At 53.0% G+C, this 14,484-nt stretch overlaps 1 pseudogene; it reads right to left on the reverse strand.

Annotated features, from left to right (window-relative positions):
* The window catches only part of LOC146816699 (putative tRNA(His) guanylyltransferase), a 72,872-nt pseudogene that overhangs the window by 5,486 nt on the left and 52,902 nt on the right, over nt 1-14,484 (reverse strand).

The raw sequence follows: 14,484 nt of genomic DNA on the forward strand, positions 1-14,484 counted from the left end.
ACCACCCAGCGTTCCCCTGGGTCTCCCGATAAAAACGGTGCCTCACTCGTGTGGGAGGCCCAAGTACCCGCGACAGGCAAGGGCCCAAAACGTATTGAGGCGACATGAAAATTGCCTACCTCAAAACGACCTGGTTTTGCAAAGGGGGTCACCTGGGTTTTTGGCCCAGTGCTCGGCGGCCACCTGGGGGAACCTACCAAACCCACACATTTCTGAAAACTAGACACCCGGGGGATTCCAGGGAGGTATGGCTTGCGTGGATCCCCCAACGTTTCCTTACCCAGAATGCCCTGCAAATCTCAAATTTAGGCAAAATAATCACCTTTTCCACACATTTTTGTGTGGGAAAGTTGCGGCATCAGCGGGCTGACACAAATTTCCTACCACCCAGCGTTCCCCCGGGTCTCCCGATAAAAATGGTGCCTCACTCGTGTGGGAGGCCCAAGTACCCGCGACAGGCAAGGGCCCACAACGTAGTGAGGCGACATAAAAATTGCCTACCTCAAAACGACCTGGTTTTGCACGGGGGTCACCTGGGTTTTTGGCCCGGTGCTCGGCGGCCACCTAGGGGAAACTACCAAACCCACACATTTCTGAAAACTAGACACCCGGGGGATTCCAGGGAGGTATGGCTTGTGTGGATCCCCCAAAGTTTCCCTACCCAGAATGCCCTGCAAACCTCAAATTTAGCGGAAAAAATCACGTTTTTCACACATTTTTGTGTGGGAAAGTTGTGGCATCACCGGGCTGACACAAATTTCCTACCACTCAGCATTCCCCCGTGTCTCCCAATAAAAACGGTGCCTCACTCGTGTGGGAGGCCCAAGTACCCGCGACAGGCAAGGGCCCAAAACGTATTGAGGCGACATGAAAATTGCCTACATCAAAACGACCTGGTTTTGCAAGGGGGGTCACCTGGGTTTTTGGCCCGGTGCTCGGCGGCCACCTAGGGGAACCTACCAAACCCACACATTTCTGAAAACTAGACACCCGGGGGATTCCAGGGAGGTATGACTTGCGTGGATCCCCCAACGTTTCCTTACCCAGAATGCCCTGCAAACCTCAAATTTAGCCCAAAAATGCACCTTTTTCACACATTTTTGTGTGGGAAAGTTGTGGCATCACCGGGCTGACACAAATGTCCTACCACCCAGAGTTCCCCCGGGTCTCCCAATAAAAACGGTGCCTCACTCGTGTGGTAGGCCCAAGTACTCGCGACAGGCAATGGCCCAAAACGTATTGAGGCGACATCGAAATTGCCTACCTCAAAACGACCTGGTTTTGCAAGGGGGGTCACCTAGGTTTTTGGCCCAGTGCTCGGTGACCACCTAGGGGACCCTACCAAACCCACACATTTCTGAAAACTAGACACCCGGGGGATTCCAGGGAGGTATGGCTTGCGTGGATCCCCCAACGTTTCCTTACCCAGAATGCCCTGCAAACCTCAAATTTAGGCAAAAAATTCACCTTTTTCACACATTTTTGTGTGGGAAAGTTGTGGCATCAGCGGGCTGACACAAATTCCCTACCACCCAGCGTTCCCCCGGGTCTCCCGATAAAAACGGTGCCTCACTCGTGTGGGAGGCCCAAGTACCCACGACAGGCAAGGGCCCACAACGTAGTGAGGCGACATAAAAACTGCCTACCTCAAAACGACTTGGTTTTGCACGGGGGTCACCTGGGTTTTTGGCCCGGTGCTCGGCGGCCACCTAGGGGAAACTACCAAACCCACACATTTCTGAAAACTAGACACCCGGGGGATTCCAGGGAGGTATGGCTTGCGTGGATCCCCCAACGTTTCCCTACCCAGAATGCCCTGCAAACCTCAAATTTAGCTGAAAAAATGACGTTTTTCACACATTTTTGTGTGGGAAAGTTGTGGCATCACTGGGCTGACACAAATTTCCTACCACCCAGCGTTCCCCCCGGGTCTCCTGATAAAAACGGTGCCTCACTCGTGTGGGAGGCCCAAGTACCCGCGACAGGCAAGGGCCCAAAACGTATTGAGGCGACATGAAAATTGCCTACATCAAAACGACCTGGTTTTGCAAGGGGGGTCACCTGGGTTTTTGGCCCGGTGCTCGGCGGCCACCTAGGGGAACCTACCAAACCCACACATTTCTGAAAACTAGACAACCGGGGGATTCTAGGGAGGTATGGTTTGCGTGGATCCCCCAACGTTTCCTTACCCAGAATGCCCTGCAAACCTCAAATTTAGCTGAAAAAATCACCTTTTTCACAAATTTTTGTGTGGGAAAGTTGTGGCATCACCGGGCTGACACAAATTTCCTACCACCCAGCGTTCCCCCCGGGTCTCCCGATAAAAACGGTGCCTCACTCGTGCGGGAGGCCCAATTACCGGCGACAGGCAAGGGCCCAAAACGTATTGAGGCGACATGAAAATTGCCTACCTCAAAACGACTTGGTTTTGCAAGTGGGGTCACCTGGGTTTTGGCCCGGTGCTCGGCGGCCACCTAGGGGAACCTACCAAACCCACACATTTCTGAAAACTAGACACCCGGGGGATTCCAGGGAGGTATGGCTTGCGTGGATCCCCCAACGTTTCCCTACCCAGAATGCCCTGCAAACCTCAAATTTAGCTGAAAAAATCACCTTTTTCACACATTTTTGTGTGGGAAAGTTGTGGCATCACCGGGCTGACACAAATTTCCTACCACCCAGCGTTCCCCTGGGTCTCCCGATAAAAACGGTGCCTCACTCGTGTGGGAGGCCCAAGTACCCGCGACAGGCAAGGGCCCAAAATGTATTGAGGCGACATGAAAATTGCCTACCTCAAAACGACCTGGTTTTGCAAAGGGGGTCACCTGGGTTTTTGGCCCAGTGCTCGGCGGCCACCTAGGGGAACCTACCAAACCCACACATTTCTGAAAACTAGACACCCCCGGGTCTCCCGATAAAAACGGTGCCTCACTCGTGTGGGAGGCCCAAGTACCCGCCACGGGCAAGGGCCCAAAACGTAGTGAGGCGCACTACGTTTAGGACCCTTGCCTGTTGAGGCACACTACGTTTTGGACCCTTGCCTGTCGCGGGTACTTGGGCCTACCACACGAGTGAGGCACCGTTTTTATCGGGAGACCCGGGGGAACGCTAGGTGGTAGGAAATTTGTGTCAGCCCAGTGATGCCACAACTTTCCCACACAAAAATGTGTGAAAAAGGTGATTTTTTTAGCTAAATTTGAGGTTTGCAGGGCATTCTGGGTAAGGAAACGTTGGGGGATCCACGCAAACCATACCTCCCTGGAATCCCCCGGGTGTCTAGTTTTCAGAAATGTGTGGGTTTGGTAGGTTCCCCTAGGTGGCCGCCTTGCACCGGGCCAAAAACCCAGATGAGCCCCCTTGCAAAACCAGGTCGTTTTGAGGTAAGCAATTTTCATGTCGCCTCACTACGTTGTGGGCCCTTGCCTGTCGCGGGTACTTGGGCCTCCCACACGAGTGAGGCACTGTTTTTATTGGGAGACCCGGGGGAACTCTGGGTGGTAGGACATTTGTGTCAGCCCGGTGATGCCACAACTTTCCCACACAAAAATGTGTGAAAAAGGTGATTTTTTCAGCTAAATTTGAGGTTTGCAGGGCATTCTGGGTAAGGAAACGTTGGGGGACCCACGCAAACCATACCTCCCTGGAATCCCCCGGGTGTCTAGTGTTCAGAAATGTGTGGGTTTGGTAGGTTCCCCTAGGTGGCCGCCGAGCACCGGGCCAAAAACCCAGGTGACCCCCCCCTTGCAAAACCAGGTTGTTTTGATGTAGGCAATTTTCATGTCGCCTCAATACGTTTTGGGCCCTTGCCTGTCGCGTGTACTTGGGCCTCCCATACGAGTGAGGCACCGTTTTAATCGGGAGACCCAGGGGAACGCTGGGTGGTAGGAAATTTGTGTCCGCCCGCTGATGCCACAACGTTCCCACACAAAAATGTGTGAAAAAGGTGAATTTTTTGCCTAAATTTGAGGTTTGCAGGGCATTCTGGGTAAGGACACGTTGGGGGATCCACGCAAGCCATACCTCCCTGGAATCCCCCGGGTGTCTAGTTTTCAGAAATGTGTGGGTTTGGTAGGTTCCCCTAGGTGGCCGCGGAGCACCGGGCCAAAAACCCAGGTGACCCCCCTTGCAAAACCAGGTCGTTTTGATGTAGGCAATTTTCATGTCGCCTCACTACGTTGTGGGCCCTTGCCTGTTGCGGGTACTTGGGCCTCCCACACGAGTGACGCGTTACAACAAACAAATGATGGACGGAATGCTGACAATGCAGACATTCTCCCCCAGTCAAGAGATCTGGGTTAAATCCATCGTTCTTTTGCCCACCACGCCACCCCAGTTTAGAAATGGCCGTATGCAAATCAGTCTTGACCCTGTGCCTCATGGGAACAGTCCAGCCCGAACTGCCAAGCCATGTCTTCCCTGGACCGGAATCAAGCATCCTAGGACCGGTTTCTGGCTATCAGCCGTCATCAGCCAGGATAGCTTGACTCCAGTGGCGTAGTGAGCACGGGTCCCACGTCTGGGAATACCCATCCCACTTAGGGCGAAAAGCGTTACAACAAACAAATGATGGACGGAATGCTGACAATGCAGACATTCTCCCCCAGTCAAGAGATCTGGGTTAAATCCATCGTTCTTTTGCCCACCACGCCACCCCAGTTTAGACATGGCCATATGCAAATCAGTCTTGACCCTGTGCCTCATGGGATCAGTCCAGCCCGAACTGCCAAGCCATGTCTTCCCTGGACCGGAATCAAGCATCCTAGGACCGGTTTCTGGCTATCAGCCGTCATCAGCCAGGATAGCTTGACTCCAGTGGCGTAGTGAGCACGGGTCCCACGTCTGGGAATACCCATCCCACTTAGGGCGAAAAGCGTTACAACAAACAAATGATGGACGGAATGCTGACAATGCAGACATTCTCCCCCAGTCAGTAGATCTGGGTTAAATCCATCGTTCTTTTGCCCACCACGCCACCCCAGTTTAGACATGGCCATATGCAAATCAGTCTTGACCCTGTGCCTCATGGGAACAGTCCAGCCCGAACTGCCAAGCCATGTCTTCCCTGGACCGGAATCAAGCATCCTAGGACCGGTTTCTGGCTATCAGCCGTCATCAGCCAGGATAGCTTGACTCCAGTGCCTAGTGAGCACGGGTCCCACGTCTGGGAATACCCATCCCACCTAGGGCGAAAAGCGTTACAACAAACAAATGATGGACGGAATGCTGACAATGCAGACATTCTCCCCCAGTCAAGAGATCTGGGTTAAATCCATCGTTCTTTTGCCCACCACGCCACCCCAGTTTAGAAATGGCCGTATGCAAATCAGTCTTGACCCTGTGCCTCATGGGAACAGTCCAGCCCGAACTGCCAAGCCATGTCTTCCCTGGACCGGAATCAAGCATCCTAGGACCGGTTTCTGGCTATCAGCCGTCATCAGCCAGGATAGCTTGACTCCAGTGGCGTAGTGAGCACGGGTCCCACGTCTGGGAATACCCATCCCACTTAGGGCGAAAAGCGTTACAACAAACAAATGATGGACGGAATGCTGACAATGCAGACATTCTCCCCCAGTCAAGAGATCTGGGTTAAATCCATCGTTCTTTTGCCCACCACGCCACCCCAGTTTAGACATGGCCATATGCAAATCAGTCTTGACCCTGTGCCTCATGGGAACAGTCCAGCCCGAACTGCCAAGCCATGTCTTCCCTGGACCGGAATCAAGCATCCTAGGACCGGTTTCTGGCTATCAGCCGTCATCAGCCAGGATAGCTTGACTCCAGTGGCGTAGTGAGCACGGGTCCCACGTCTGGGAATACCCATCCCACTTAGGGCGAAAAGCGTTACAACAAACAAATGATGGATGGAATGCTGACAATGCAGACATTCTCCCCCAGTCAGTAGATCTGGGTTAAATCCATCGTTCTTTTGCCCACCACGCCACCCCAGTTTAGACATGGCCATATGCAAATCAGTCTTGACCCTGTGCCTCATGGGAACAGTCCAGCCCGAACTGCCAAGCCATGTCTTCCCTGGACCGGAATCAAGCATCCTAGGACCAGTTTCTGGCTATCAGCCGTCATCAGCCAGGATAGCTTGACTCCAGTGGCGTAGTGAGCACGGGTCCCACGTCTGGGAATACCCATCCCACCTAGGGCGAAAAGCGTTACAACAAACAAATGATGGACGGAATGCTGACAATGCAGACATTCTCCCCCAGTCAAGAGATCTGGGTTAAATCCATCGTTCTTTTGCCCACCACGCCACCCCAGTTTAGAAATGGCTGTATGCAAATCAGTCTTGACCCTGTGCCTCATGGGAACAGTCCAGCCCGAACTGCCAAGCCATGTCTTCCCTGGACCGGAATCAAGCATCCTAGGACCGGTTTCTGGCTATCAGCCGTCATCAGCCAGGATAGCTTGACTCCAGTGGCGTAGTGAGCACGGGTCCCACGTCTGGGAATACCCATCCCACTTAGGGCGAAAAGCGTTACAACAAACAAATGATGGACGGAATGCTGACAATGCAGACATTCTCCCCCAGTCAAGAGATCTGGGTTAAATCCATCGTTCTTTTGCCCACCACGCCACCCCAGTTTAGACATGGCCATATGCAAATCAGTCTTGACCCTGTGCCTCATGGGAACAGTCCAGCCCGAACTGCCAAGCCATGTCTTCCCTGGACCGGAATCAAGCATCCTAGGACCGGTTTCTGGCTATCAGCCGTCATCAGCCAGGATAGCTTGACTCCAGTGGCGTAGTGAGCACGGGTCCCACGTCTGGGAATACCCATCCCACTTAGGGCGAAAAGCGTTACAACAAACAAATGATGGACGGAATGCTGACAATGCAGACATTCTCCCCCAGTCAAGAGATCTGGGTTAAATCCATCGTTCTTTTGCCCACCACGCCACCCCAGTTTAGACATGGCCATATGCAAATCAGTCTTGACCCTGTGCCTCATGGGAACAGTCCAGCCCGAACTGCCAAGCCATGTCTTCCCTGGACCGGAATCAAGCATCCTAGGACCGGTTTCTGGCTATCAGCCGTCATCAGCCAGGATAGCTTGACTCCAGTGGCGTAGTGAGCACGGGTCCCACGTCTGGGAATACCCATCCCACTTAGGGCGAAAAGCGTTACAACAAACAAATGATGGACGGAATGCTGACAATGCAGACATTCTCCCCCAGTCAAGAGATCTGGGTTAAATCCATTGTTGTTTTGCCCACCACGCCACCCCAGTTTAGACATGGCCATATGCAAATCAGTCTTGACCCTGTGCCTCATGGGAACAGTCCAGCCCGAACTGCCAAGCCATGTCTTCCCTGGACCGGAATCAAGCATCCTAGGACCGGTTTCTGGCTATCAGCCGTCATCAGCCAGGATAGCTTGACTCCAGTGGCGTAGTGAGCACGGGTCCCACGTCTGAGAATACCCATCCCACTTAGGGCGAAAAGCGTTACAACAAACAAATGATGGACGGAATGCTGACAATGCAGACATTCTCCCCCAGTCAAGAGATCTGGGTTAAATCCATCGTTCTTTTGCCCACCACGCCACCCCAGTTTAGACATGGCCATATGCAAATCAGTCTTGACCATGTGCCTCATGGGAACAGTCCAGCCCGAACTGCCAAGCCATGTCTTCCCTGGACCGGAATCAAGCATCCTAGGACCGGTTTCTGGCTATCAGCCGTCATCAGCCAGGATAGCTTGACTCCAGTGGCGTAGTGAGCACGGGTCCCACGTCTGGGAATACCCATCCCACTTAGGGCGAAAAGCGTTACAACAAACAAATGATGGACGGAATGCTGACAATGCAGACATTCTCCCCCAGTCAAGAGATCTGGGTTAAATCCATCGTTCTTTTGCCCACCACGCCACCCCAGTTTAGACATGGCCATATGCAAATCAGTCTTGACCCTGTGCCTCATGGGAACAGTCCAGCCCGAACTGCCAAGCCATGTCTTCCCTGGACCGGAATCAAGCATCCTAGGACCGGTTTCTGGCTATCAGCCGTCATCAGCCAGGATAGCTTGACTCCAGTGGCGTAGTGAGCACGGGTCCCACGTCTGGGAATACCCATCCCACTTAGGGCGAAAAGCGTTACAACAAACAAATGATGGATGGAATGCTGACAATGCAGACATTCTCCCCCAGTCAAGAGATCTGGGTTATATCCATCGTTCTTTTGCCCACCACGCCGACCCAGTTTAGACATGGCCATATGCAAATCAGTCTTGACCCTGTGCCTCATGGGAACAGTCCAGCCCGAACTGCCAAGCCATGTCTTCCCTGGACCGGAATCAAGCATCCTAGGACTGGTTTCTGGCTATCAGCCGTCATCAGCCAGGATAGCTTGACTCCAGTGGCGTAGTGAGCACGGGTCCCACGTCTGAGAATACCCATCCCACTTAGGGCGAAAAGCGTTACAACAAACAAATGATGGACGGAATGCTGACAATGCAGACATTCTCCCCCAGTCAAGAGATCTGGGTTAAATCCATCGTTCTTTTGCCCACCACGCCACCCCAGTTTAGACATGGCCATATGCAAATCAGTCTTGACCCTGTGCCTCATGGGAACAGTCCAGCCCGAACTGCCAAGCCATGTCTTCCCTGGACCGGAATCAAGCATCCTAGGACCGGTTTCTGGCTATCAGCCGTCATCAGCCAGGATAGCTTGACTCCAGTGGCGTAGTGAGCACGGGTCCCACGTCTGGGAATACCCATTCCACTTAGGGCGAAAAGCGTTACAACAAACAAATGATGGACGGAATGCTGACAATGCAGACATTCTCCCCCAGTCAAGAGATTTGGGTTAAATCCATCGTTCTTTTGCCCACCACGCCACCCCAGTTTAGACATGGCCATATGCAAATCAGTCTTGACCCTGTGCCTCATGGGAACAGTCCAGCCCGAACTGCCAAGCCATGTCTTCCCTGGACCGGAATCAAGCATCCTAGGACCGGTTTCTGGCTATCAGCCGTCATCAGCCAGGATAGCTTGACTCCAGTGGCGTAGTGAGCACGGGTCCCACGTCTGGGAATACCCATCCCACTTAGGGCGAAAAGCGTTACAAACAAACAAATGATGGACGGAATGCTGACAATGCAGACATTCTCCCCCAGTCAAGAGATCTGGGTTAAATCCATCGTTCTTTTGCCCACAACGCCACCCCAGTTTAGACATGGCCATATGCAAATCAGTCTTGACCCTGTGCCTCATGGGAACAGTCCAGCCCGAACTGCCAAGCCATGTCTTCCCTGGACCGGAATAAAGCATCCTAGGACCGGTTTCTGGCGATCAGCCGTCATCAGCCAGGATAGCTTGACTCCAGTGGTGTAGTGAGCACGGGTCCCACGTCTGGGAATACCCATCCCACTTAGGGTGAAAAGCGTTACAACAAACAAATGATGGACGGAATGCTGACAATGCAGACATTCTCCCCCAGTCAAGAGATCTGGGTTAAATCCATCGTTCTTTTGCCCACCACGCCACCCCAGTTTAGACATGGCCATATGCAAATCAGTCTTGACCCTGTGCCTCATGGGAACAGTCCAGCCCGAACTGCCAAGCCATGTCTTCCCTGGACCGGAATCAAGCATCCTAGGACCGGTTTCTGGCTATCAGCCGTCATCAGCCAGGATAGCTTGACTCCAGTGGCGTAGTGAGCACGGGTCCCACGTCTGGGAATACCCATCCCACTTAGGGCGAAAAGCGTTACAACAAACAAATGATGGACGGAATGCTGACAATGCAGACATTCTCCCCCAGTCAAGAGATCTGGGTTAAATCCATCGTTCTTTTGCCCACCACGCCACCCCAGTTTAGACATGGCCGTATGCAAATCCGTCTTGACCCTGTGCCTCATGGGAACAGTCCAGCCCGAACTGCCAAGCCATGTCTTCCCTGGACCGGAATCAAGCATCCTAGGACCGGTTTCTGGCTATCAGCCGTCATCAGCCAGGATAGCTTGACTCCAGTGGCGTAGTGAGCACGGGTCCCACGTCTGGGAATACCCATCCCACTTAGGGCGAAAAGCGTTACAACAAACAAATGATGGACGGAATGCTGACAATGCAGACATTCTCCCCCAGTCAAGAGATCTGGGTTAAATCCATCGTTCTTTTGCCCACCACGCCACCCCAGTTTAGACATGGCCATATGCAAATCAGTCTTGACCCTGTGCCTCATGGGAACAGTCCAGCCCGAACTGCCAAGCCATGTCTTCCCTGGACCGGAATCAAGCATCCTAGGACCGGTTTCTGGCTATCAGCCGTCATCAGCCAGGATAGCTTGACTCCAGTGGCGTAGTGAGCACGGGTCCCACGTCTGGGAATACCCATCCCACTTAGGGCGAAAAGCGTTACAACAAACAAATGATGGACGGAATGCTGACAATGCAGACATTCTCCCCCAGTCAAGAGATCTGGGTTAAATCCATCGTTCTTTTGCCCACCACGCCACCCCAGTTTAGACATGGCCATATGCAAATCAGTCTTGACCCTGTGCCTCATGGGAACAGTCCAGCCCGAACTGCCAAGCCATGTCTTCCCTGGACCGGAATCAAGCATCCTAGGACCGGTTTCTGGCTATCAGCCGTCATCAGCCAGGATAGCTTGACTCCAGTGGCGTAGTGAGCACGGGTCCCACGTCTGGGAATACCCATCCCACTTAGGGCGAAAAGCGTTACAACAAACAAATGATGGACGGAATGCTGACAATGCAGACATTCTCCCCCAGTCAAGAGATCTGGGTTAAATCCATCGTTCTTTTGCCCACCACGCCACCCCAGTTCAGACATGGCCATATGCAAATCAGTCTTGACCCTGTGCCTCATGGGAACAGTCCAGCCCGAACTGCCAAGCCATGTCTTCCCTGGACCGGAATCAAGCATCCTAGGACCGGTTTCTGGCTATCAGCCGTCATCAGCCAGAATAGCTTGACTCCAGTGGCGTAGTGAGCACGGGTCCCACGTCTGGGAATACCCATCCCACTTAGGGCGAAAAGCGTTACAACAAACAAATGATAAACGGTATGCTGACAATGCAGACATTCTCCCCCAGTCAAGAGATCTGGGTTAAATCCATCGTTCTTTTGCCCACCACGCCACCCCAGTTTAGACATGGCCATATGCAAATCAGTCTTGACCCTGTGCCTCATGGGAACAGTCCAGCCCGAACTGCCAAGCCATGTCTTCCCTGGACCGGAATCAAGCATCCTAGGACCGGTTTCTGGCTATCAGCCGTCATCAGCCAGGATAGCTTGACTCCAGTGGCGTAGTGAGCACTGGTCCCACGTCTGGGAATACCCATCCCACTTAGGGCGAAAAGCGTTACAACAAACAAATGATGGACGGAATGCTGACAATGCAGACATTCTCCCCCAGTCAAGAGATCTGGGTTAAATCCACCGTTCTTTTGCCCACCACGCCACCCCAGTTTAGACATGGCCATATGCAAATCAGTCTTGACCCTGTGCCTCATGGGAACAGTCCAGCCCGAACTGCCAAGCCATGTCTTCCCTGGACCGGAATCAAGCATCCTAGGACCGGTTTCTGGCTATCAGCCGTCATCAGCCAGGATAGCTTGACTCCAGTGGCGTAGTGAGCACGGGTCCCACGTCTGGGAATACCCATCCCACTTAGGGCGAAAAGCGTTACAACAAACAAATGATGGACGGAATGCTGACAATGCAGACATTCTCCCCCAGTCAAGAGATCTGGGTTAAATCCATCGTTCTTTTGCCCACCACGCCACCCCAGTTTAGACATGGCCATATGCAAATCAGTCTTGACCCTGTGCCTCATGGGAACAGTCCAGCCCGAACTGCCAAGCCATGTCTTCCCTGGACCGGTATCAAGCATCCTAGGACCAATTTCTGGCTATCAGCCGTCATCAGCCAGGATAGCTTGACTCCAGTGGCGTAGTGAGCACGGGTCCCACGTCTGGGAATACCCATCCCACTTAGGGCGAAAAGCGTTACAACAAACAAATGATGGACGGAATGCTGACAATGCAGACATTCTCCCCCAGTCAAGAGATCTGGGTTAAATCCATCGTTCTTTTGCCCACCACGCCACCCCAGTTTAGACATGGCCATATGCAAATCAGTCTTGACCCTGTGCCTCATGGGAACTGTCCAGCCCGAACTGCCAAGCCATGTCTTCCCTGGACCGGAATCAAGCATCCTAGGACTGGTTTCTGGCTATCAGCCGTCATCAGCCAGGATAGCTTGACTCCAGTGGCGTAGTGAGCACGGGTCCCACGTCTGGGAATACCCATCCCACTTAGGGCGAAAAGCGTTACAACAAACAAATGATCGACGGAATGCTGACAATGCAGACATTCTCCCCCAGTCAAGAGATCTGGGTTAAATCCATCGTTCTTTTGCCCACCACGCCACCCCAGTTTAGACATGGCCATATGCAAATCAGTCTTGACCCTGTGCCTCATGGGAACAGTCCAGCCCGAACTGCCAAGCCATGTCTTCCCTGGACCGGAATCAAGCATCCTAGGACCGGTTTCTGGCTATCAGCCGTCATCAGCCAGGATAGCTTGACTCCAGTGGCGTAGTGAGCACGGGTCCCACGTCTGGGAATACCCATCCCACTTAGGGCGAAAAGCGTTACAACAAACAAATGATGGACGGAATGCTGACAATGCAGACATTCTCCCCCAGTCAAGAGATCTGGGTTAAATCCATTGTTCTTTTGCCCACCACGCCACCCCAGTTTAGACATGGCCATATGCAAATCAGTCTTGACCCTGTGCCTCATGGGAACAGTCCAGCCCGAACTGCCAAGCCATGTCTTCCCTGGACCGGAATCAAGCATCCTAGGACCGGTTTCTGGCTATCAGCCGTCATCAGCCAGGATAGCTTGACTCCAGTCGCGTAGTGAGCACGGGTCCCACGTCTGGGAATACCCATCCCACTTAGGGCGAAAAGCGTTACAACAAACAAATGAGGGACGGAATGCTGACAATGCAGACATTCTCCCCCAGTCAAGAGATCTGGGTTAAATCCATCGTTCTTTTGCCCACCACGCCACCCCAGTTTAGACATGGCCATATGCAAATCAGTCTTGACCCTGTGCCTCATGGGAACAGTCCAGCCCGAACTGCCAAGCCATGTTTTCCCTGGACCGGAATCAAGCATCCTAGGACCGGTTTCTGGCTATCAGCCGTCATCAGCCAGGATAGCGCGACTCCAGTGGCGTAGTGAGCACGGGTCCCACGTCTGGGAATACCCATCCCACTTAGGGCAAAAAGCGTTACAACAAACAAATGATGGACGGAATGCTGACAATGCAGACATTCTCCCCCAGTCAAGAGATCTGGGTTAAATCCATCGTTCTTTTGCCCACCACGCCACCCCAGTTTAGACATGGCCATATGCAAATCAGTCTTGACCCTGTGCCTCATGGGAACAGTGCAGCCCGAACTGCCAAGCCATGTCTTCCCTGGACCGGAATCAAGCATCCTAGGACCGGTTTCTGGCTATCAGCCGTCATCAGCCAGGATAGCTTGACTCCAGTGGCGTAGTGAGCACGGGTCCCACGTCTGGGAATACCCATCCCACTTAGGGCGAAAAGCGTTACAACAAACAAATGATGGACGGAATGCTGACAATGCAGACATTCTCCCCCAGTCAAGAGATATGGGTTAAATCCATCGTTCTTTTGCCCACCACGCCACCCCAGTTTCGACATGGCCATATGCAAATCAGTCTTGACCCTGTGCCTCATGGGAACAGTCCAGCCCGAACTGCCAAGCCATGTCTTCCCTGGACCGGAATCAAGCATCCTAGGACCGGTTTCTGGCTATCAGCCGTCATCAGCCAGGATAGCTTGACTCCAGTGGCGTAGTGAGCACGGGTCCCACGTCTGGGAATACCCATCCCACTTAGGGCGAAAAGCGTTACAACAAACAAATGATGGACGGAATGCTGACAATGCAGACATTCTCCCCCAGTCAAGAGATCTGGGTTAAATCCATCGTTCTTTTGCCCACCACGCCACCCCAGTTTAGACATGGCCATATGCAAATCAGTCTTGACCCTGTGCCTCATGGGAACAGTCCAGCCCGAACTGCCAAGCCATGTCGTCCCTGGACCGGAATCAAGCATCCTAGGACCGGTTTCTGGCTATCAGCCGTCATCAGCCAGGATAGCTTGACTCCAGTGGGGTAGTGAGCACGGGTCCCACGTCTGGGAATACCCATCCCACTTAGGGCGAAAAGCGTTACAACAAACAAATGATGGACGGAATGCTGACAATGCAGACATTCTCCCCCAGTCAAGAGATCTGGGTTAAATCCATCGTTCTTTTGCCCACCACGCCACCCCAGTTTAGACATGGCCATATGCAAATCAGTCTTGACCCTGTGCCTCATGGGAACAGTCCAGCCCGAACTGCCAAGCCATGTCTTCCCTGGACCGGAATCAAGCATCCTAGGACCGGTTTCTGGCTATCAGCCGTCATCAGC

This window comes from Triturus cristatus, chromosome 6 (assembly GCF_964204655.1).
Source record: "Triturus cristatus chromosome 6, aTriCri1.1, whole genome shotgun sequence".
NCBI classification, from domain to species: Eukaryota; Metazoa; Chordata; class Amphibia; order Caudata; family Salamandridae; genus Triturus; species Triturus cristatus.